At 41.8% G+C, this 26966-nt stretch overlaps 1 pseudogene; it reads left to right on the top strand.

The window, feature by feature from the left end:
• The window catches only part of LOC124027858, a 43109-nt pseudogene that overhangs the window by 1225 nt on the left and 14918 nt on the right, over positions 1-26966 (top strand).

Here is a 26966-nt window from a genome sequence, read left to right as displayed (position 1 = left end):
ATCACCTTAGAACTCTAGAATGGACACTGCTAAAAAAAATCACCTTAGAACTCTAGAATGGACACTGTCTAAAAATCACCTTAGAACTCTAGAATGGACACTGTCTAAAAATCACCTTAGAACTCTAGAATGGACACGGTCTATAAATCACCTTAGAACTCTAGAATGGACACTGTCTAAAAATCACCTTAGAACTCTAGAATGGACACTGTCTAAAAATCACCTTTAGAACTCTAGAATGGACACTGTCTAAAATCACCTTAGAACTCTAGAATGGACACTGTCTAAAAATCACCTTAGAACTCTAGAATGGACACTGTCTAAAAATCACCTTAGAACTCTAGAATGGACACTGTCTAAAAATCACCTTAGAACTCTAGAATGGACACTGTCTAAAAATCACCTTAGAACTCTAGAATGGACACTGTCTAAAAATCACCTTAGAACTCTAGAATGGACACTGTCTAAAAATCACCTTAGAACTCTAGAATGGACACGGTCTAAAAATCACCTTAGAACTCTAGAATGGACACTGTCTAAAAATCACCTTAGAACTCTAGAATGGACACTGTCTAAAAATCACCTTAGAACTCTAGAATGGACACTGTCTAAAAATCACCTTAGAACTCTAGAATGGACACGGTCTAAAAATCACCTTAGAACTCTAGAATGGACACGGTCTAAAAATCACCTTAGAACTCTAGAATGGACACTGTCTAAAATCACCTTAGAACTCTAGAATGGACACTGTCTAAAAATCACCTAGAACTCTAGAATGGACACTGTCTAAAAATCACCTTAGAACTCTAGAATGGACACTGTCTAAAAATCACCTTAGAACTCTAGAATGGACACTGTCTAAAAATCACCTTAGAACTCTAGAATGGACACTGTCTAAAAATCACCTTAGAACTCTAGAATGGACACTGTCTAAAAATCACCTTAGAACTCTAGAATGGACACGGTCTAAAAATCACCTTAGAACTCTAGAATGGACACTGTCTAAAAATCACCTTAGAACTCTAGAATGGACACTGTCTAAAAATCACCTTAGAACTCTAGAATGGACACTGTCTAAAAATCACCTTAGAACTCTAGAATGGACACGGTCTAAAAATCACCTTAGAACTCTAGAATGGACACGGTCTAAAAATCACCTTAGAACTCTAGAATGGACACTGTCTAAAAATCACCTTAGAACTCTAGAATGGACACTGTCTAAAAATCACCTTAGAACTCTAGAATGGACACTGTCTAAAAATCACCTTAGAACTCTAGAATGGACACTGTCTAAAAATCACCTTAGAACTCTAGAATGGACACTGTCTAAAATCACCTTAGAACTCTAGAATGGACACTGTCTAAAAATCACCTTAGAACTCTAGAATGGACACGGTCTAAAAATCACCTTAGAACTCTAGAATGGACACTGTCTAAAAATCACCTTAGAACTCTAGAATGGACACTGTCTAAAAATCACCTTAGAACTCTAGAATGGACACTGTCTAAAATCACCTTAGAACTCTAGAATGGACACTGTCTAAAAATCACCTTAGAACTCTAGAATGGACACTGTCTAAAAATCACCTTAGAACTCTAGAATGGACACTGTCTAAAAAAATCACCTTAGAACTCTAGAATGGACACGGTCTAAAAATCACCTTAGAACTCTAGAATGGACACTGTCTAAAAAATCACCTTAGAACTCTAGAATGGACACTGTCTAAAAATCACCTTAGAACTCTAGAATGGACACTGTCTAAAAATCACCTTAGAACTCTAGAATGGACACTGTCTAAAATCACCTTAGAACTCTAGAATGGACACTGTCTAAAAATCACCTTAGAACTCTAGAATGGACACTGTCTAAAAATCACCTTAGAACTCTAGAATGGACACTGTCTAAAAATCACCTTAGAACTCTAGAATGGACACTGTCTAAAAATCACCTTAGAACTCTAGAATGGACACACGTCTAAAAATCACAAGGTCTGTCAAGTTGGTTGTTGATCATCGCTAGACAACCATTTTCAAGTCTTGCCATAGATTTTCAAGTTGATTTAAGTCAAAACTGTAAATAGGCCAGACAGGAACATTTAATGTTGTCTTGGTAAGCAACTCCAGTGTATATTTGGCCTTGTGATTTGGGTTATTGTCCTGCTGAAAGGTGAATTTGTCTCCCAGTGTCTGTTGGAAAGCAGTTTGAACCAGGTTCTGTGCTTAGCTCTATTCCGTTTATTTTTATCCTAAAAAAAATTATTGCAAACAGGATGCATTTTGAATATTTGTATTTTGTACACTGTCATTTAGGTTAGTATTGTGGAGTAACTACAATGTTGTCTATCCATCCTCAGTTTTCTCTTATCACAGCCACTAAACTCTGTAACTGTTTTAAAGTCACCATTGGCCTCATGGTGAAAACCCTAGCAGTTTCCTTCCTCTCTGGCAACTGAGTTGGGAAGGACGCCTGTATCTTAGTAGTGACTGGCTGTATTGATACACCATCTAAAGTGTAATTAATAACTTCACAATAACATTCTCAAAGGGATATTCAATGTTTGCTTTTTTTACCCATCTACCAATCGGTGCCCTTCTTTTGCGAGGCATTTGCAAACCTCCCTGGTATTTGTGGTTGAATCTGTGTTTGAAATTCACTGCTCGACTGAGGGACCTTACAGATAATTATATGTGTGGGGTACAGAGATGAGGTAGTCATTCAAAAAGTATGTTAAACACCATTATTGCACACAGAGTGAGTCCATACATCTTATTATGTGAAATGTTAAGCATATGTTTACCCTGAACTCATTTAGATTCACCATAACACAGGGCTGGATTACTTATTGACTCAAGCCATAACACAGGGCTGGATTACTTATTGACTCAAGCCATAACACAGGGCTGGATTACTTATTGACTCAAGCCATAACACAGGGCTGGATTACTTATTGACTCAAGCCATAACACAGGACTGATTACTTATTGACCAAGCCATAACACAGGGCTGGATTACTTATTGACTCAAGCCATAACACAGGGCTGGATTATTTATTGACTCAAGCCATAACACAGGGCTGGATTACTTATTGACTCAAGCCATAACACAGGGCTGGATTACTTATTGACTCAAGCCATAACACAGGGCTGGAATTCTTATTGACTCAAGCCATAACACAGGGCTGGGATTACTTATTGACTCAAGCCATAACACAGGACTGGATTACTTATTGACTCAAGCCATAACACAGGGCTGGATTACTTATTGACTCAAGCCATAACACAGGACTGATTACTTATTGACTCAAGCCATAACACAGGTCTGGATTACTTATTGACTCAAGCCATAACACAGGGCTGGATTACTTATTGACTCAAGCCATAACACAGGGCTGGATTACTTATTGACTCAAGCCATAACACAGGGCTGGATTACTTATTGACTCAAGCCATAACACAGGGCTGGATTACTTATTGACTCAAGCCATAACACAGGACTGGATTACTTATTGACTCAAGCCATAACACAGGGCTGGATTACTTATTGACTCAAGCCATAACACAGGACTGGATTACTTATTGACTCAAGCCATAACACAGGACTGGATTACTTATTGACTCAAGCCATAACACAGGGCTGGATTACTTATTGACTCAAACCATAACACAGGACTGGATTACTTATTGACTCAAGCCATAACACAGGACTGGATTACTTATTGACTCAAACCATAACACAGGGCTGGATTACTTATTGACTCAAGCCATAACACAGGGCTGGATTACTTATTGACTCAAGCCATAACACAGGACTGGATTACATTTATTGACTCAAGCCATAACACAGGACTGGGATTACTTATTGACTCAAGCCATAACACAGGACTGGATTACTTATTGACTCAAGCCATAACACAGGACTGATTACTTATTGACTCAAACCATAACACAGGGCTGGATTACTTATTGACTCAAGCCATAACACAGGGCTGGATTACTTATTGACTCATGACATAACACAGGACTGATTACTTATTGACTCAAACCATAACACAGGACTGATTACTTATTGAGCCATAACACAGGACTGGATTACTTATTGACTCAAGCCATAACACAGGACTGGGATTACTTATTGACTCAAGCCATAACACAGGACTGGATTACTTATTGACTCAAACCATAACACAGGACTGATTACTTATTGACTCAAGCCATAACACAGGACTGGATTACTTATTGACTCAAGCCATAACACAGGACTGGATTACTTATTGACTCAAGCCATAACACAGGCTGGATTACTTATTGACTCAAGCCATAACACAGGACTGGATTACTTATTGACTCAAGCCATAACACAGGACTGGATTACTTATTGACTCAAGCCATAACACAGGACTGGATTACTTATTGACTCAAGCCATAACACAGGACTGGATTACTTATTGACTCAAACCATAACACAGGACTGGATTACTTATTGACTCAAGCCATAACACAGGACTGGATTACTTATTGACTCAAGCCATAACACAGGACTGGATTACTTATTGACTCAAGCCATAACACAGGACTGGATTACTTATTGACTCAAGCCATAACACAGGACTGGATTACTTATTGACTCATGCCATAACACAGGGCTGGATTACTTATTGACTCAAACCATAACACAGGACTGGATTACTTATTGACTCAAGCCATAACACAGGGCTGGATTACTTATTGACTCATGCCATAACACAGGGCTGGATTACTTATTGACTCAAGCCATAACACAGGACTGGATTACTTATTGACTCATGACATTTCAGCTTTTCATTTTTAATGAATTAGCCAAAAATGTAAAACATAACTCAAATTTGACATTATGGGGTATGGTGTAGGCCAGTAACACAATCTGAATTTAATCAATCATGACATGTCATGACATGCTTCGTTTTTGTGGTGACTTACAGATGTTTTCTCTCTCCCTCTAACCTCTTCCTCTCTCTCTCACCTCTCTCTCGCCCTCTCTCTATTCCTCTCTCTCCCTTGAACCTCTTCTCTATGTCCCTCCCTCCCTCCCTCCTTAATAACAGAGTATGCTGAGTTCCTTCATTGTAAAGGTCGTAAGTTTGTGGACTTTGATGAGGTGCGTTTGGAGATTGAGGCCGAGACTGATCGCATCACTGGGTCCAATAAGGGAATCTCTGCTGTTCCCATCAACCTCCGAGTCTATTCCCCTAATGGTACACACACACACACACACACACACACACACACACACACACACACACACACACACACACACACACACACACACACACACACACACACACACACACACACACACACACACACACACACACACACACACACACACACACACACACACACACACACACACACACACAGAGCGAGAGACTCACGGACATATGTTCAAGCACACACAAACATGCAAAACACACAGTCCTGAAAGCAGTTCTGCTTTGTTAGGTTCTGGTAAACAGAGTGAACAACTGATGGACAACTAGTCAAAGCACAAACCAAATGTTTTCCCCACTGGGTCAAACAGCTGCACAAGACAAAGTTTCCAGCAGCACCAGTATTTATACCCTCCTTTAGACCAGAGTCTCCTGCTCGTCCAAACACCACGTCTATGTTGCTAGGCAGAGAGTGTTTAATAAAGTTCCTTCTCAAGAGATGTGTTTAATAAGACTGTTCCTTCTCCCTTCATCTGACCTGACCATCGACCCACATTCCTCCCTAGTCCACATCTGACCTCGGCCCACATTCCTCCATCTAGTCCACATCTGACCTGACCTCGGCCCCACATTCCTCCATCTAGTCCACATCTGACCTCGGCCCACATTCCTCCCTAGTCCACATCTGACCTCGGCCCACATTCCTCCCTAATCCACATCTGACCTGACCCACATTCCTCCCTAGTCCACATCTGACCTGACCTCGGCCCACATTCCTCCCTAGTCCACATCTGACCTCGGCCCACATTCCTCCTAGTCCACATCTGACCTGACCTCTAGTCCACATCTGACCTGACCTCGACCCACATTCCTCCCATCATTCGGCCCCATTCCCTAGTCCACATCTGACCTCGGCCCACATTCCTCCCTAATCCATCTGACCTGACCTCGGCCCACATTCCTCCCTAATCCCATCTAGCCCCACATCTGACCTGCCCACATTCCTCCCTAATCCCTCTGACCTCGGCCCACATTCCTCCTAGTCCACATCTGACTGACCTCCACATTCCTCCCTAGTCCACATCTGACCTGACCTCGGCCCACATTCCTCCCTAGTCACATCTGACCTGACCTCGGCCCACATTCCTCCCTAGTCCACATCTGACCTGACCTCGACCCACATTCCTCCCTAATCCACATCTGACCTGACCTCGGCCCACATTCCTCCCTAATCCACATCTGACCTGACCTCGGCCCACATTCCTCCCTAATCCACATCTGACCTGACCTCCCTAATCCCACATTCCTCCCTAGTCCACATCTGACCTCGACCCACATTCCTCCCTAATCCACATCTGACCTGACCTCGGCCCACATTCCTCCCTAGTCCACATCTGACCTGACCTCGACCCACATTCCTCCCCTGAATCCACATCTGACCTGACCTCGACCCACATTCCTCACTAATCTACAGCGATCCAATCTTATCAGTGACCGTAACCATTAACCAGTATAGCCAGTATTTAAAACCCTCAATAGTATTTCCATACTGTTCAACATCACATAAACTTTGAAAATGACTTCTAAATGAGCAGAAAATAAAACATGATTCACTTTCACGGTTGATTATTTTGTTGACACCTCCGAGACTAATGTCCTCTGATCTGTAATTACACTATGGACTCTCATTTCCATCTCTCGTCGGACAACTGATAATGACTTTTCAGCTGGAGCTTTTGACTTCATCCGTTTCAGCTGGAGCTTTTGACTTCATCCGTTTCAGCTGGAGATGTTGACTTCATCCGTTTCAGCTGGAGATGTTGACTGCATCCGTTTCAGCTGGAGATGAGGTTACATCTTGGTTTCGCCTGTAGCATGAGTTCTGTGGCACTCACAGATAATATCTTTGCAGTTTTGAAAACGTCAGAGTGTTTTCTTTCCAAAGCTGCCAATTATATGCATATTCGAGCATCTTTTCGTGACAAAATATTGCGCTTAAAACGGGCACGTTTAGCGCCCCATAGGTTGAAGAGGTTAATCAACTGTACTTCATCCTGAGGTAAATCAGCACTGTAAATACGTTTCAAGGTGATATCCCAGCAATACTACCCAGGTAACCCCTGCTACCATTAACACTACACATGATGCATACTTCAAAATACCCCCTCATTTGCGCCGGAGTCTAGTTCCATGCTCTTACTATAGTCTAGTTCCATGTTACTATAGTCTAGTTCCATGTTACTATAGTCTAGTTCCATGTTGTTACTATAGTCTAGTTCCATGTTACTATAGTCTAGTTCCATGTTACTATAGTCTAGTTCCATGTTGTTACTATAGTCTAGTTCCATGCTCTTACTATAGTCTAGTTCCATGTTGTTACTATAGTCTAGTTCCATGCTCTTACTATAGGCTAGTTCCATGTTGTTACTATAGTCTAGTTCCATGTTACTATAGTCTAGTTCCATGCTCTTACTATAGGCTAGTTCCATGTTGTTACTATAGTCTAGTTCCATGTTGTTACTATAGTCTAGTTCCATGCTCTTACTATAGGCTAGTTCCATGTTGTTACTATAGTCTAGTTCCATGTTACTATAGTCTAGTTCCATGCTCTTACTATAGGCTAGTTCCATGTTGTTACTATAGTCTAGTTCCATGTTACTATAGTCTAGTTCCATGCTCTTACTATAGGCTAGTTCCATGTTGTTACTATAGTCTAGTTCCATGTTACTATAGTCTAGTTCCATGTTGTTACTATAGTCTAGTTCCATGCTCTTACTATAGTCTAGTTCCATGTTACTATAGTCTAGTTCCATGTTACTATAGTCTAGTTCCATGTTACTATAGTCTAGTTCCATGTTGTTACTATAGTCTAGTTCCATGTTACTATAGTCTAGTTCCATGTTACTATAGTCTAGTTCCATGCTCTTACTATAGTCTAGTTCCATGTTACTATAGTCTTGTTCCATGTTACTATAGTCTAGTTCCATGTTACTATAGTCTAGTTCCATGTTACTATAGTCTAGTTCCATGTTGTTACTATAGTCTAGTTACATGTTGTTACTATAGTCTAGTTCCATGCTCTTACTATAGTCTAGTTCCATGTTGTTACTATAGTCTAGTTCCATGTTACTGTAGTCTAGTTCCATGTTACTATAGTCTAGTTCCATGTTGTTACTATAGTCTAGTTCCATGTTACTATAGTCTAGTTCCATGTTGTTACTGTAGTCTAGTTCCATGTCACTATAGTCTAGTTCCATGCTGTTACTATAGTCTAGTTCCATGTTACTATAGTCTAGTTCCATGTTGTTACTATAGTCTAGTTCCATGCTGTTACTATAGTCTAGTTCCATGTTGTTACTATAGTCTAGTTCCATGTTTCTATAGTCTAATTCCATGTTACTATAGTCTAGTTCCATGTTGTTACTATAGTCTAGTTCCATGTTGTTACTATAGTCTAGTTCCATGCTGTTACTATAGTCTAGTTCCATGTTACTATGTTAGTTCCATGTTGTTACTATAGTCTAGTTCCATAGTCTAGTTCCATGTTACTATAGTCTAGTTCCATGTTGTTACTATAGTCTAGTTCCATGCTGTTACTATAGTCTAGTTCCATGTTACTATAGTCTAGTTCCATGCTCTTACTATAGTCTAGTTCCATGTTACTATAGTCTAGTTCCATGTTACTATAGTCTAGTTCCATGTTACTATAGTCTAGTTCCATGCTGTTACTATAGTCTAGTTCCATGTTACTATAGTCTAGTTCCATGTTGTTACTATAGTCTAGTTCCATGCTGTTACTATAGTCTAGTTCCATGTTACTATAGTCTAGTTCCATGTTGTTACTATAGTCTAGTTCCATGTTGTTACTATAGTCTAGTTCCATGTTACTATAGTCTAGTTCCATGTTGTTACTATAGTCTAGTTCCATGTTACTATAGTCTAGTTCCATGTTGTTACTATAGTCTAGTTCCATGTTGTTACTATAGTCTAGTTCCATGTTACTATAGTCTAGTTCCATGTTACTATAGTCTAGTTCCATGTTGTTACTATAGTCTAGTTCCATGTTGTTACTATAGTCTAGTTCCATGTTACTATAGTCTAGTTCCATGTTACTATAGTCTAGTTCCATGTTACTATAGTCTAGTTCCATGTTACTATAGTAATATAGTTCCATGTTACTATAGTCTAGTTCCATGTTACTATAGTCTAGTTCCATGTTACTATAGTCTAGTTCCATGCTGTTACTATAGTCTAGTTCCATGTTACTATAGTCTAGTTCCATGTTACTATAGTCTAGTTCCATGTTACTATAGTCTAGTTCCATGTTGTTACTATAGTCTAGTTCCATGTTACTATAGTCTAGTTCCATGTTACTATAGTCTAGTTCCATGTTACTATAGTCTAGTTCCATGTTACTATAGTCTAGTTCCATGCTGTTACTATAGTCTAGTTCCATGTTACTATAGTTCTGTTACTATAGTTCCATGCTGTTACTATAGTCTAGTTCCATGTTACTATAGTCTAGTTCCATGTTGTTACTATATTCTAGTTCCATATTGTTACTATAGTCTAGTTCCATGTTGTTACTATAGTCTAGTTCCATGTTGTTACTATATTCTAGTTCCATGTTACTATAGTCTAGTTCCATGTTACTATAGTCTAGTTCCATGTTGTTACTGTAGTCTAGTTCCATGTTACTATAGTCTAGTTCCATGTTGTTACTATAGTCTAGTTCCATGTTACTATAGTCTAGTTCCATACTGTTACTATAGTCTAGTTCCATGTTACTATAGTCTAGTTCCATGTTACTATAGTCTAGTTCCATGTTACTATAGTCTAGTTCCATGCTGTTACTATAGTCTAGTTCCATATTGTTACTATAGGCTAGTTCCATGTTGTTACTATAGTCTAGTTCCATGTTGTTACTGTAGTCTAGTTCCATGTTACTATAGTCTAGTTCCATGTTGTTACTATAGTCTAGTTCCATGTTGTTACTATAGTCTAGTTCCATGTTACTATAGTCTAGTTCCATGTTGTTACTATAGTCTAGTTCCATGTTGTTACTATAGTCTAGTTCCATGTTGTTACTATAGTCTAGTTCCATGTTGTTACTATAGTCTAGTTCCATGTTGTTACTGTAGTCTAGTTCCATGTTACTATAGTCTAGTTCCATACTGTTACTATAGTCTAGTTCCATGTTACTATAGTCTAGTTCCATGTTGTTACTATAGTCTAGTTCCATGTTGTTACTGTAGCGAATGGCGTGAGAACAGCTGTTGCATTGACTCTGTCTCCTGTTCCTGATCTCCTATTGCTTCCAAGGTTCACTGATATATCTAGGACTATCAGATACTCCCTATCAGTCTCCCAAGGTTCACTGATATATCTAGGACTGAGTCTATCAGATACTCCCTACCAGTCTCCCAAGGTTCACTGATATATCTAGGACTGAGGTTCACTGATATATCTATCAGATACTCCCTACCAGTCTCCCAAGGTTCACTGATATATCTAGGACTGAGTCTATCAGATACTCCTTACCAGTCTTCCATGGTTCACTGATATATCTAGGACTGAGTCTATCAGATACTCCCTACCAGTCTCCCAAGGTTCACTGATATATCTAGGACTGAGTCTATCAGATACTCCCTACCAGTCTCCTATGGTTTTCTTGTAACCAAAATCTACAATGAGATCGTATGTTCTGCGACAGTCAGTGGTCGGGTTTGGTCCATATCTCTCAGGTTAGGTTAGGTACACATGTCTCAGGTTAGGTTAGGTACACATGTCTCAGGTTAGGATAGGTACACATCTCCCAAGTTAGGTTAGGTACACAGCTCTCAATTTAGGTTAGGTACACAGCTCTCATGTCAGGTTAGGTACACAGCTCTCATGTCAGGTTAGGTACACGTCTCTCAAGTTAGATTAGGTACACATCTCTCAGGCCAGGTTAGGTACACATCTCTCAGGTTAGATTGGGTACACATCTCTCAGGTTAGGTTAGGTACACAACTCTCGGGTTGGGTACACATGTCTCAGGTTAGGTTAGGTACACATCTCTCAGGTTAGGTTAGGTACACAACTCTCAGGCCAGGTTAGGTACACATCTCTCGGGTTAGGTTAGGTACACATGTCTCAGGTTAGGATAGGTACACATCTCTCAGGTTAGGTTAGGTACACATGTCTCAGGTTAGGCTAGGTACACATCTCTCAGGTTAGGCTAGGTACACATCTCTCAGGTTAGGTTAGGTACACATCTCTCAGGTTAGGATAGGTACACATCTCCCAAGTTAGGTTAGGTACACATGTCTCAGGTTAGGTTAGGTACACATGTCTCAGGTTAGGCTAGGTACACATCTCTCAGGTTAGGCTAGGTACACATGTCTCAGGCCAGGTTAGGTACACATCTCTCGGGTTAGGCTAGGTACACATCTCTCAGGTTAGGTTAGGTACACATCTCTCAGGTTAGGCTAGGTACACATCTCTCAGGTTAGGTTAGGTACACATCTATTGGGTTAGGCTAGGTACACATCTCTCCGGTTAGGTTAGGTACACATCTCTCAAGTTAGGTTAGGTACACATCTCTCAGGTTAGGATAGGTACACATCTCTCAAGTTAGGTTAGGTACACATCTCTCAGGCTAGGTACACATCTCTCAGGCTAGGTGCACATCTCTCATGTTAGGTACACACCTCTCAGGTTAGGTTAGGTACACATCTCTCAGGTTAGGTACACATCTCTCATGTTAGGTACATCTCTCAGGTCAGGTTAGGTACATACCTCTTGGGTTAGGTACACATCTCTCAGGTCAGACTAGGTACACATCTCTCAGGTCAAGTTATGTACACATCTCTCATGTTAGGTTAGGTACACATCTCTCAGGTCAGACTAGGTACTCATCTCTCAGTTCAGGTTAGTTACACATCTCTCATGTCAGGTTAGGTACACAGCTCTCATGTCAGGTTAGGTACACATCTCTCGGGTTGGGTACACATGTCTCAGGTTAGGTTAGGTACACAGCTCTCATGTCAGGTTAGGTACACGTCTCTCAAGTTAGGTTAGGTACACATCTCTCAGGTTAGGTTAGGTACACATCTCTCGGGTTGGGTACACATGTCTCAGGTTAGGTTAGGTACACATCTCTCAGGTTAGGTTAGATATACACCTCTCAGATCAGGTTAGGTACACATCTCTCAGGTTAGATCGGGTACACATCTCTCAGGTTAGGTCAGGTACACATCTCTCAGGTTAGACCGGGTACACATCTCTCAGGTTAGGTTAGGTACACATCTCTCAGGTTAGGTTAGGTACACATCTCCCCGGGTTAGTTACACCTCTCTTGGGTTAGGTTAGGTACACATCTCTCAGGTTAGGTACACATCTCTCAGGTTAGGTTAGGTACACATCTCTCAGGTTAGGTTAGGTACACATCTCCCATCTCTTGGGTTCAGGTTAGGTACACATCTCTCAGGTTAGGTACACATCTCTCGGCCAGGCTAGGTACACATCTCCCAGGTTACTTACACATCTCTCAGGTTAGGTTAGGTACACAGCTCTCATGTCAGGTTAGGTACACATCTCTCAAGTTAGGTTAGGTCAGACCAGGTTAGGTACACATCTCAGGTTAGATTGGGTACACATCTCTCAGGTTAGGTTAGGTACACATCTCTCAGGCCAGGTTAGGTACACATCTCTCATGTTAGGTTATGTACACATCTCTCAGGTTAGGTTAGGTACACATCTCTCATCATGTCTCAGGTTAGGTTAGGTACACATCTCTCAGGTTAGGTTAGGTACACATCTCTCAGGTTATGTACACATCTCTCAGGTTAGGTTAGGTTACACAGCTCTCAGGTTAGGTTGTACACATCTCCCTGGTTAGTTTAGGTACACATCTCTCAAGTTAGGTTAGGTACACAGCTCTCATGTCAGGTTAGGTACACATCTCTCAAGTTAGATTCAGGGTACACATCTCTCGAGTTAGGTTAGGTACAGGTCAGGTTAGGTACACATCTCTCATCCCAAGGCCCATCTTCAGCTCTTTGTGAACACCCCTGTTACAGTGTAAACCTCCCTCTCTGTAGATTGATGTACAATGAGCAAATACATTTTCCATTTTAATTTAATAATTTAATCTCTCTCTCCCTCGTTCTCTTTCTCTCTGTCTGTCTGTCTGTCTGTCTGTCTCTCTGTCTGTCTCTCTCTGTCTCTCTCTCTGTTTCTCTCTCTCTCCCTCTCTCTCTCTCTCTCTCTCTCTCTCTCTCTCTCTCTCTCTCCCTCTCTCTCCCTCCCCCTTCTCTCTCTCCCTCCCTCTATCCTCCCCCCTTTCCCACACATCCTCCCTTCCTCTCTCCCTCTCCCTACTCCCATCCCTCCCTACTCCCATCCCTCTCTCCCTACTCCCATCCCTCCCTCCCTCCTCAGTGTTAAACCTGACTCTTATAGATCTACCAGGGATGACTAAGGTAGCGGTGGGAGACCAGCCAGTCGACATCGAGCACCAGATCAGAGACATGCTGATGCAGGTCAGAGACTGTGGTTACGGTCCCAAATGGCACCCTATTCCCAAAATGGCATCCTATTCCTTAGATAGTACACCACTTTTGACTAGAATGGCACCCTATTCCCTAGATAGTGCACTACTTTTGACTAGAATGGCACCCTATTCCCTAGATAGTGCACTACTTTTGACCAGATGGCACCCTATTCCCTAGATAGTGCACTACTTTTGACCAGATGGCACTCTATTCTCTATACACTTTAAATATTAAAGTAATATAGTATATCTTCTATGTTGTGTGTAGTTCATATCCAAAGAGTAATAAAGTACATGTTAAAGTAATTAAGTATATGTTAAAGGGAAAGGGGGTAATTAAGTATATGTTAAAGAGAAAGGGGGTAATTAAGTATATGTTAAAGAGAAATGGGGTAATTAAGTATATGTTAAAGAGAAAGGGGGTAATTAAGTATATGTTAAAGAGAAAGGGGGTAATTAAGTATATGTTAAAGGAAAGGGGTAATTAAGTATATGTTAAAGGAAAGGGGGTAATTAAGTATATGTTAAAGGAAAGGGGGTAATTAAGTATATGTTAAAGAGAAAGGGGGTAATTAAGTATATGTTAAAGGGAAAGGGGTAATTAAGTATATGTTAAAGAGAAAGGGGTAATTAAGTATATGTTAAAGGAAAGGGGTAATTAAGTATATGTTAAAGGGAAAGGGGGTAATTAAGTATATGTTAAAGAGAAAGGGGTAATTAAGTATATGTTAAAGGGAAAGGGGGTAATTAAGTATATGTTAAAGAGAAAGGGGGTAATTAAGTATAAAGGGAAAGGGGTAATTAAGTATATGTTAAAGAGAAAGGAAAGGGGTAATTAAGTATATGTTAAAGAGAAAGGGGTAATTAAGTATATGTTACAGGAAAGGGGGTAATTAAGTATATGTTAAAGGAAAGAGAAAGGGGTAATTAAGTATATGTTAAAGGAAAGGGGGTAATTAAGTATATGTTAAAGAGAAAGGAAAGGGGGTAATTAAGTATATGTTAAAGGGAAAGGGGGTAATTAAGTATATGTTACAGGGAAAGGGGTAATTAAGTATATGTTAAAGAGAAAGAGAAAGGGGTAATTAAGTATATGTTAAAGGGAAAGGGGTAATTAAGTATATGTTAAAGGGAAAGGGGTAATTAAGTATATGTTAAAGGAAAGGGGGTAATTAAGTATATGTTAAAGGGAAAGGGGTAATTAAGTATATGTTACAGGGAAAGGGGGTAATTAAGTATATGTTAAAGAGAAAGGGGGTAATTAAGTATATGTTAAAGGGAAAGGGGTAATTAAGTATATGTTAAAGGGAAAGGGGGTAATTAAGTATATGTTACAGGGAAAGGGGGTAATTAAGTATATGTTAAATAGAAAGAGAAAGGGGGTATATGTTAAAGGAAAGTAATTATATGTTAAAGGGAAAGGGGGTAATTAAGTATATGTTACAGGGAAAGGGGGTAATTAAGTATATGTTAAAGAGAAAGAGAAAGGGGGTAATTAAGTATATGTTAAAGGAAAGGGGGTAATTAAGTATATGTTAAAGGGAAAGGGGTAATTAAGTATATGTTAAAGGAAAGGGGTAATTAAGTATATGTTAAAGGGAAAGGGGGTAATTAAGTATATGTTAAAGGGAAAGAGAAAGGGGGTAATTAAGTATATGTTAAAGGAAAGGGGGTAATTAAGTATATGTTAAGGGAAAGAGAAAGGGGGTAATTAAGTATATGTTAAAGAGAAAGGGGTAATTAAGTATATGTTAAAGGAAAGAAAGGGGTAATTAAGTATATGTTAAAGGGAAAGGAAAGGGGGTAATTAAGTATATGTTAAAGAGAAAGGGGTAATTAAGTATATGTTAAAGGGGGTAATTAAGTATATGTTAAAGAGAAAGGGGTAATTAAGTATATGTTAAAGGAAAGGGGGTAATTAAGTATATGTTAAAGAGAAAGGGGGTAATTAAGTATATGTTAAAGGAAAGGGGGTAATTAAGTATATGTTAAAGGGAAAGGGGGTAATTAAGTATATGTTAAAGGGAAAGAGAAAGGGGGTAATTAAGTATATGTTAAAGGGAAAGAAAGGGGTAATTAAGTATATGTTAAAGGGAAAGAGAAAGGGGTAATTAAGTATATGTTAAAGGGAAAGAGAAAGGGGTAATTAAGTATATGTTAAATATGTTAAAAGAAAGGGGGTAATTAAGTATATGTTAAAGGGAAAGGGGGTAATTAAGTATATGTTAAAGGGAAAGAGAAAAGGGGTAATTAAGTATATGTTAAAGGGAAAGAAAGGGGGTAATTAAGTATATGTTAAAGGGAAAGAGAAAAGGGGTAATTAAGTATATGAAAGGAAAAGGGGTAATTAAGTATATGTTAAAGGGAAAGAGAAAGGGGGTAATTAAGTATATGTTAAAGGGAAAGAGAAAGGGGTAATTAAGTATATGTTAAAGGGAAAGGGGGTAATTAAGTATATGTTAAAGGGAAAGGGGTAATTAAGTATATGTTAAAGGAAAGTAATTAAGTATATGTTACAGGGAAAGGGGTAATTAAGTATATGTTAAAGGGAAAGAGAAAGGGGGTAATTAAGTATATGTTAAAGGGAAAAGGGGTAATTAAGTATATGTTAAAGGGAAAGGGGGTAATTAAGTATATGTTAAAGGGAAAGGGGGTAATTAAGTATATGTTAAAGGGAAAGAGAAAGGGGGTAATTAAGTATATGTTAAAGAGAAAGAGAAAGGGGGTAATTAAATATATGTTTAGGGGGCAATCTACAGGTGCTACATCCATTTTTGGACGTATAAGTGAATGATATGTACATATTGACATATTGAATATAAGGTGTTAGTGCTTCCTGAGCTCAGTTCAACTGTCACACTGCATCAGATCCCAGAAGAGAAGATTGTTTTACTGTTGTTAATGTTGTAAACAATGTAAATGTAAACAAACTCTATATGGCCTCATAACATGGTTACAACGATCATGTTGATATCCTGGACGGTCAGTCTTTGCATCCATAGCTCTGCCTATGAATTTGAGAGGGGTTACATTACTCCAGGCCCAGCTTTTGACTGAAACATGAGTCAGTCGAGAGCTTTATTATTGTTTCAACTGCTGATTGCCTCTTTAAAGTAATATAGTCTTGTCTTCTATGTTATGTACTAAAATGTATATATTCTATGCACTTAATAACTAAATTTTCCTGTCTGAAAATGTTATGTGCAGTTACTAACTAAAGAATCCTGTCTGACACTGTTATGTGCAGTTACTAACTAAAGAATCCTGTCTGATTGTGTTATATGCAGTTACTAACTTAAGAATCCTGTCTGATTCTGTTATATGCAGTTCATAACTAAATAATCCTGTCTGATTCTGTTATATGCAGTTCATAACTAAAGAATCCTGTCTGACACTGTTATATGCAGTTACTATCTTAAGAATCCTGTCTGATTCTGTTATATGCAGTTACTAACTTAAGAATCCTGTCTGATTCTGTTATATGCAGTTCATAACTAAAGAATCCTGTCTGACACTGTTATATGCAGTTCATAACTAAATAATCCTGTCTGACACTGTTATGTGCAGTTACTAACTAAAGAATCCTGTCTGACACTGTTATATGCAGTTACTATCTTAAGAATCCTGTCTGATTCTGTTATATGCAGTTCATAACTAAAGAATCCTGTCTGACACTGTTATATGCAGTTCATAACTAAATAATCCTGTCTGACACTGTTATATGCAGTTCATAACTAAATAATCCTGTCTGATTCTGTTATATGCAGTTCATAACTAAAGAATCCTGTCTGACACTGTTATATGCAGTTCATAACTAAAGAATCCTGTCTGACACTGTTATATGCAGTTCATAACTAAAGAATCCTGTCTGATCCTGTTATATGCAGTTCATAACTAAATAATCCTGTCTGATTCTGTTATATGCAGTTCATAACTAAAGAATCCTGTCTGATTCTGTTATATGCATTTAATAACTAAATAATCCTGTCTGATTCTGTTATATGCAGTTCATAACTAAAGAATCCTGTCTGATTCTGTTATATGCATTTAATAACTAAATAATCCTGTCTGATCCTGTTATATGCAGTTCATAACTAAAGAATCCTGTCTGATTCTGTTATATGCAGTTCATAACTAAAGAATCCTGTCTGATCCTGGCTGTGACTCCAGCTAACCAGGATCTGGCCAACTCTGATGCTCTCAAGATTTCTAAGGAGGTCGACCCTCAAGGTAAGGAGGGGGGGCAGAGTGTGTGTAGAGAGGTTACGTTTGTATGTGTGTGTGTCAGGCAAATCTGTTATGTTGTATGTGTTCTAACAGGCCCACAATGTGGTTACTAAAATCCGATTTGGAAATATTTGTCTGTTTTCGCTGCATAAAAGTGGTCAAACTCTTACCTGATCTTTTCATATAATGGGATGGAGAGAGAGTGGAAAGAGTGGAAAGTTGCCACGGCGACGACCTGTGTTGACCTATGTGTTTCCAGGGTTACGCACCATCGGAGTGATCACCAAGCTGGACCTGATGGATGAGGGGACGGACGCACGGGACATTCTAGAGAATAAACTACTGCCGCTACGAAGGGGTGACACACACACACACACACACACACACACACACACACACACACACACACACACACACACACACACACACACACACACACACACACACACACACACACACACACACACACACACACACCTGTTATAAGCTGCTCCCTCCAGGTTATAACAGGGTAACAACCACCTCTCCTCCTCTCCAGGTTACATCGGGGTGGTGAATCGTAGTCAGAAGGATATTGACGGCAGGAAGGATATTAAAGCAGCTCTGGGTGCAGAGAGGAAGTTCTTCCTGTCTCATCCAGGATACAGACACATAGCTGACCGCATGGGAACACCACATCTACAGAAAACACTCAACCAGGTTAGATATGTAGACACTATATCAACATTTGACTAGTTCTTCAAAGTAGATAAGACATACTTTCACAAACTGTCTCTGTCCCTCTCTCTCTCTTGTCGTTGTGTACATTCCTCTTCCACGTGGTCTGTGTGTCTAACCCAGCAGGGTGTAAAAGGTTATCTGTCCAGAGATCTGTAGATAATGATGAGATGCTCATGTCTCCGCTTTAACAGTCGTTGTCCCAAAGGAATGGAGACGACAAGCTCAGATCTGCATATTTTGCCCATAGAAACGCATTGGGCTTATTTTGGACAGATTTTTAGCGGGTGAGCCCTCTCGTTTCGCCTCTTCCTCTCTGACCCGTCTAGGGAAAAAAGCAGGTGCAATGGGTTAAGGTCATTGTAGTTCATTATTACGTTTCTGCACTGAACTAGGTTGAATATTTGCTTCAGCCCAGCGTCCCACATATTTTTTGACTTGAGAATCATTTGTGAATTATTTGATTTCTCTCTAGAGAAACAGCGTGTTGGACTAACAAAAAAAAATACTGTTTGGAATTCAAGTAATTGAACCGACGTCAGCCAATTAGTTATAACCCCCAAAAAACGAAAATGTCAGTTAATCGCTCGACACTACTCTCTCTCTCTCTGTCTCTCTCTCTCTCTCTCTCTGTCTCTATCTTTCTCTTTCTCTCCCACCCTGTCTCTATTTTTCTCTTTCTCTCCCTCTCTATCTTTCTCTTTCTCTCCCACCCTGTCTCTATTTTTCTCTTTCTCTCCCTCTCTATCTTTCTCTTTCTCTCCCACCCTGTCTCTATTTTTCTCTTTCTCTCCCTCTCTATCTTTCTCTTTCTCTCCCACCCTGTCTCTATCTTTCTCTCCCACCCTGTCTCCATCTTTCTCTCCCACCCTGTCTCTATCTTTCTCTTTCTCTCTCACTCTGTCTCTATCTTTCTCTTTCTCTCTCAATCTTTCTCTTTCTCTCTCTCTCTATCTTTCTCTTTCTCTCCCACCCTGTCTCTATTTTTCTCTTTCTCTCCCTCTCTATCTTTCTCTTTCTCTCCCACCCTGTCTCTATCTTTCTCTTTCTCTCTCACTCTGTCTCTATCTTTCTCTTTCTCTCTCACTCTGTCTCTATTTTTCTCTTTCTCTCCCTCTCTATCTTTCTCTTTCTCTCCCACCCTGTCTCTATCTTTCTCTTTCTCTCTCACTCTGTCTCTATCTTTCTCTTTTTCTCTCTCTATCTTTCTCTTTCTCTCCCTCTCTATCTTTCTCTTTCTCTCCCACCCTGTCTCTATCTTTCTCTCTCACTCTGTCTCTATCTTTCTCTCCCACCCTGTCTCCATCTTTCTCTCCCACCCTGTCTCTATCTTTCTCTCCCACCCTGTCTCTATCTTTCTCTCCCACCCTGTCTCTATCTTTCTCTTTCTCTCTCACTCTGTCTCTGTCTCTATCTTTCTCTCTCACTCTGTCTCTATCTTTCTCTCCCACCCTGTCTCCATCTTTCTCTCCCACCCTGTCTCTATCTTTCTCTCCCACCCTGTCTCTATCTTTCTCTCCCACCCTGTCTCTATCTTTCTCTTTCTCTCTCACTCTGTCTCTGTCTCCATCTTTCTCTCCCACCCTGTCTCTATCTTTCTCTTTCTCTCTCACTCTGTCTCTATCTTTCTCTTTCTCTCTCACTCTGTCTCTATTTTTCTCTTTCTCTCCCTCTCTATCTTTTCTCTCCCACCCTGTCTCTATCTTTCTCTTTCCCTCTCACTCTGTCTCTATCTTTCTCTTTTTCTCTCTCTATCTTTCTCTTTCTCTCCCTCTCTATCTTTCTCTTTCTCTCCCACCCTGTCTCTATCTTTCTCTCTCACTCTGTCTCTATCTTTCTCTCCCACCCTGTCTCCATCTTTCTCTCCCACCCTGTCTCTATCTTTCTCTCCCACCCTGTCTCTATCTTTCTCTCCCACCCTGTCTCTATCTTTCTCTTTCTCTCTCACTCTGTCTCTGTCTCTATCTTTCTCTCTCACCCTGTCTCTATCTTTCTCTCCCACTCTGTCTCTATCTTTCTCTCCCACCCTGTCTCTATCTTTCTCTCCCACTCTGTCTCTATCTTTCTCTCCCACTCTGTCTCTATCTTTCTCTCCCACTCTGTCTCTATCTTTCTCTCCCACTCTGTCTCCATCTTTCTCTCCCACCCTGTCTCTATCTTTCTCTTTCTCTCCCTCTCTATCTTTCTCTCTCACCCTGTCTCTATCTTTCTCTCCCACTCTGTCTCTATCTTTCTCTCCCACCCTGTCTCTATCTTTCTCTCCCACCCTGTCTCTATCTTTCTCTCCCACTCTGTCTCTATCTTTCTCTCCCACTCTGTCTCCATCTTTCTCTCCCACCCTGTCTCTATCTTTCTCTTTCTCTCCCTCTCTATCTTTCTCTCTCACCCTGTCTCTATCTTTCTCTCCCACTCTGTCTCTATCTTTCTCTCCCACCCTGTCTCTATCTTTCTCTCCCACCCTGTCTCTATCTTTCTCTCCCACTCTGTCTCTATCTTTCTCTCCCACTCTGTCTCTATCTTTCTCTCCCACTCTGTCTCTATCTTTCTCTCCCACTCTGTCTCTATCTTTCTCTCCCTCTCTATCTTTCTCTCCCACCCTGTCTCTATCTTTCTCTCCCACTCTGTCTCTATCTTTCTCTCCCACTCTGTCTCTATCTTTCTCTCCCACCCTGTCTCTATCTTTCTCTCCCACTCTGTCTCTATCTTTCTCTCCCACTCTGTCTCTATCTTTCTCTCCCACCCTGTCTCTATCTTTCTCTCCCACTCTGTCTCTATCTTTCTCTCCCACTCTGTCTCTATCTTTCTCTCCCACTCTGTCTCCATCTTTCTCTCCCACCCTGTCTCTATCTTTCTCTTTCTCTCCCTCTCTATCTTTCTCTCTCACCCTGTCTCTATCTTTCTCTCCCACTCTGTCTCTATCTTTCTCTCCCACCCTGTCTCTATCTTTCTCTCCCATCCTGTCTCTATCTTTCTCTCCCACTCTGTCTCTATCTTTCTCTCCCACTCTGTCTCTATCTTTCTCTCCCACTCTGTCTCTATCTTTCTCTCCCACCCTGTCTCTATCTTTCTCTCCCACTCTGTCTCTATCTTTCTCTCCCACTCTGTCTCTATCTTTCTCTCCCACCCTGTCTCTATCTTTCTCTCCCACCCTGTCTCTATCTTTCTCTCCCACTCTGTCTCTATCTTTCTCTCCCACTCTGTCTCTATCTTTCTCTCCCACCCTGTCTCTATCTTTCTCTCCCACTCTGTCTCTATCTTTCTCTCCCACTCTGTCTCTATCTTTCTCTCCCACTCTGTCTCTATCTTTCTCTCCCACTCTGTCTCTATCTTTCTCTCTCACTCTGTCTCCATCTTTCTCTCTCACTCTGTCTCCATCTTTCTCTCTCACTGTCTCTATCTTTCTCTCTCACTCTGTCTCCATCTTTCTCTCTCACTCTGTCTCTATCTTTCTCTCTCACTCTGTCTCTATCTTTCTCTCCCACTCTGTCTCCATCTCCCCCCCCCCCCTCTCCCTCCAGCAACTGACCAACCACATCCGGGACACGTTGCCAGGGTTACGTAGTAAGCTCCAGAGCCAGCTTCTCTCTCTGGAGAAAGAGGTGGAGGAATACAAGAACTTCAAACCAGACGACCCAACACGCAAGACCAAGGCCCTACTGCAGTCAGTATATAAAACACACACACACACACAAGACCAAGGCCCTACTGCAGTCAGTATATAAACACACACACACACGCAAGACCAAGGCCCTACTGCAGTCAGTATATAAACACACACACGCAAGACCAAGGCCCTACTGCAGTCAGTATATAAACACACACACACACATATATATATACTGTATCTGTCTGTCAGTACTTTTGTAATATGACTGTGTGTGTGTGTGTGTGTGTGTGTGTGTGTGTGTGTGTGTGTGTGTGTGTGTGTGTGTGTGTGTGTGTGTGTGTGTGTGTGTGTGTGTGTGTGTGTGTGTGTGTGTGTGTGTGTGTGTGTGTGTGTGTGTGTGTGTGTAGGATGGTTCAGCAGTTTGGTGTAGACTTTGAGAAGCGTATTGAGGGATCAGGTGATCAGGTGGATACTGCGGAGCTCTCTGGAGGAGCTAGAATCAACAGGATCTTCCACGAGAGATTCCCCTTCGAACTGGTCAAGGTACACACACACACACACACATTGTTTTACTATCCTTGTGGGGACCCAAAAATGTATTCCCAATCAAAATCCCTAACCGTAAACCCCAACCCCAACTCTAACCCTAACCCCCAACCCCAACCCTAACTGTAAACCCAACCCTAAACCCAAACCCTAACCCTAAACGTAAACCCAACCCTAAACCCCAACCCTAAACCCTAACCCTAAACCCTAAACCCTAACCCTAAACTCTAACCGTAAACCCAACCCTAAACCCAAACCCTAACCGTAAACCCAACCGTAAACCCAACCCTAAACCCCAACCCTAACCGTAAACCCAACCCTAAACCCCAACCCTAAACCCTAAACCCCAACCCTAACCGTAAACCCAACCCTAAACCCCAACCCTAAACCCTAACCGTAAACCCAACCCTAAACCCAACCCTAAACCCCAACCCTAAACCGTAAACCCAACCCTAACAATAACCGTAAACCCAACCCTAAACCCTAACCGTAAACCCAACCCTAAACCCCAACCCTAAACCCTAACCCTAAATTCTAACCGTAAACCCAACCCTAAACCCCAACCCTAAACCCAAACCCTAACCGTAAACCCAAGCGTAAACCCCAACCCTAAACCCCAACCCTAAACCCCAACCCTAACCGTAAACCCTAACCGTAAACCCAACCCTAAACCCCAACCCTAAACCCAAACCCTAACCGTAAACCCAACCCTAAACCCCAACCCTAACTGTAAACCCTAACTGTAAACCCTAACCGTAAACCCAACCCTAAACCCTAACCCTAAACCCTAACCCTAAACCCTAACCGTAAACCCAACCCTAAACCCTAACCCTAACCTCTAACCCTAAACCTAACCCTATCCCTAAACCCTAACCCTACCCGTAAACCCAACCCTAAACCCTAACCCTAATCATAACCCCAACCCTAAACCCTAACCCTAACCATAACCCCAACCTTAAACCCTAACCATAACACCAACCCTAAACCCTAACCCTAACCATAACCCCAACCTTAAACCCTAACCATAACCCCAACCCTAAACCCTAACCCTAACCATAACCCCAACCTTAAACCCTAACCCTAACCATAACCCCAACCCTAAACCCTAACCCTAACCATAACCCCAACCTTAAACCCTAACCATAACCCCAACCCTAAACCCTAACCCTAACCATAACCCCAACCTTAAACCCTAACCATAACCCCAACCCTAAACCCTAACCCTAACCATAACCCCAACCCTAAACCCTAAGCTTAAAATAGTATTTTTCCTTGTGAGGACTGGCGTAATGTCCTCACTTCTCAGAATGTTCCTTGTTTTACTGTCTATGTGAGGACGTCTGGTACCTAGTAAAACCAAAAACACACACACTGATTTCGCCTCTGTGTGTTGTGTTCAGATGGAGTTTGATGAGAAGGAGTTGAGGAGAGAGATCAGTTATGCCATCAAGAACATCCATGGAGTGAGGCAAGTACAGACAGACAGACATCTACCTGTCTGTCTCTATCTCCCTCTCTATCTACCTGTCTGTCTCTATCTCCCTCACTATCTACCTGTCTGTCTCTATCTACCTCTCTATATACCTGTCTGTCTCTATCTACTTCTCTATATACCTGTCTGTCTCTATCTCCCTCTCCATATACCTGTCTGTCTCTATCTACCTCTCTATATACCTGTCTGTCTCTATCTCCCTCTCTATCTACCTGTCTGCCTCTCTATATACCTGTCGGTCTCTATCTACCTCTCTATATACCTGTCTGTCTCTTTCTCCCTCTCTATCTACCTGTCTGTCTCTATCTACCTCTATATATACCTGTCTGTCTCCCCTCTCTATCTACCTCTCTATCTGTCTCTCTATCTACCTGTCTGTCTCTATCTCTATGTGTCTGTCTGTCTGTCTGTCTGTCTGTCTGTCTGTCTGTCTGTCTGTCTGTCTGTCTGTCTGTCTGTCTGTCTGTCTGTCTGTCTGTCTGTCTGTCTGTCTGTCTGTCTGTCTGTCTGTCTGTCTGTCTGTCTGTCTGTCTGTCTGTCTGTCTGTCTGTCTGTCTCTGCCTACATGTCTGCCTACATGTCTGTGTCAGTTTTTACCTACATTTCTGTCTATCTGTCTGTCTGTCTTTCCACCTGCCTCTCTCTACATGTCTGTGTGTCTGTCTGTGTGCCCCCTCCAGAACAGGCCTGTTCACCCCTGATCTAGCCTTTGAGGCCATAGTGAAAAAGCAGATCATTAAGCTGAAAGAGCCGTGTCTGAAATGTATGGACCTGGTGATCCAAGAGCTCATCAACACCGTGCGCCAGTGCACCAATAAGGTACCTCGCTGCATGGAGCCTGTAAAGCCCTGTCATGTTACTCCAGGCCACATGGGAGCGCTATGGAGCTAGCCTTTAATGCTACCATGCTAACCTCGGCCCCAGGATAGTGCACCGCATGGAGCCTGTAATGCCCTGTCATGTTACTCCAGGCCACATGGGGGCGCTATGGAACTAGCCTTTAATGCTACCATGCTAATCTAGGCCCCAGGATAGTGCACTGCATGGTACTGTGTAGGGTGAAGTTGACCCTAAAAGCTGATCTGGGGTCAGTTTAGCATTTTCCACACTAATGGTTAACGATTAGGTTAGTTTAGAATTGGGGAAGAGAAGCTGATCCTAGATCTGTACCTAGGGGAGACTTCACACCAGGGAGCATGGAGCCTGTAATGCCTGACATGCCATGCTACTCCTGGCCACAGGGGGGCGATGTGGAGCTTTCTTCTACTGTTTTCAGGGTGTTGTGCTGTGAGATGTGTGAGACTGTTTATGTTTCTCCTCACGTGTCTCTGGTTCCACCTGAAGACAAACTGCAGATTGACACACGCGTGCGTGCGGACACACACACACACACACACACACACACACACACACACACACACACACACACACACACACACACACACACACACACACACACACACACACACACACACACACACACACACACACACACACACACACACACACACACACACACACCTTGTAGTGGATGTCAAAGTTTAGTAACAGATGCCAGTATGAACTAACTGACTAAACAAAATGCCTTTTATCTCTCTCTCTCTCTCTCTCTCTCTCTCTCTCTCTCTCTCTCTCTCTCTCTCTCTCTCTCTCTCTCTCTCTCTGTGTTCTTCTCTCTCTCATCTCCCTCATCCCTTCTCTCTCTTTATTTTATTTCTCTCCTTCACTGCTCCCCTACCTCTCTCCCTTCCGGACTTCCCTGACTCCTCCCCACCATGACCCGTCCCACTCACGGACCCCTCCCACTTCCGGGACACCTCCCCACTTCAATGACTCCTCCCACTCCCTGGCTCCTCCTTCTCCTGCCCTACCGTGATAAACTACATCTCCCACGATGCTCCAGAACAGGCCTGTTCACCCCTGACCTAGCCTTTGAGGCCATAGTGAAAAAGCAGATCATTAAACTGAAAGAGCCGTGTCTGAAATGCGTGGACCTCGTCCTGTCCGAGCTCACCTCCCTCGTCAAGAAGTGTACCGGAAAGGTAAAGAGAAGAATCACAGTGGAGGGAAGGAAACAAGGAAGGAGGGAAGAGAGAAGAGGGACAGTGGAGGGAAGGAAACAAGGAAGGAGGGAAGAGAGAAGAGGGACAGTGGAGGGAAGGAAACAAGGAAGGAGGGAAGAGAGAAGAGGGACAGTGGAGGGAAGGAAAGAAGGAGGGAAGAGAGAAGAGGGAAGGAGGGAAGAGAGAAGAGGGACAGTGGAGGGAAGGAAAACAAGGAAGGAGGAGGGAAGAGAGAAGAGGGACAGTGGAGGGAAGGAAACAAGGAAGGAGGGAAGAGAGAAGAGGGACAGTGGAGGGAAGGAAACAAGGAAGGAGGGAAGAGAGAAGAGGGACAGTGGAGGGAAGGATACAAGGAAGGAGGGAAGAGAGAAGAGGGACAGTGGAGGGAAGGAAACAAGGAAGGAGGGAAGAGAGAAGAGGGACAGTGGAGGGAAGGAAACAAGGAAGGAGGGAAGAGAGAAGAGGGACAGTGGAGGGAAGGAAACAAGGAAGGAGGGAAGAGAGAAGAGGGACAGTGGAGGGAAGGACAAGGAAGGAGGGAAGAGGGAAGAGGAAGGGAAGGAAACAAGGAAGGAGGGAAGAGAGAAGAGGG

This window comes from Oncorhynchus gorbuscha, unplaced genomic scaffold, assembly GCF_021184085.1.
Source record: "Oncorhynchus gorbuscha isolate QuinsamMale2020 ecotype Even-year unplaced genomic scaffold, OgorEven_v1.0 Un_scaffold_3545, whole genome shotgun sequence".
Taxonomy (NCBI): domain Eukaryota; kingdom Metazoa; phylum Chordata; class Actinopteri; order Salmoniformes; family Salmonidae; genus Oncorhynchus; species Oncorhynchus gorbuscha.
This window is presented reverse-complemented; position numbering and strand designations above follow the sequence as displayed.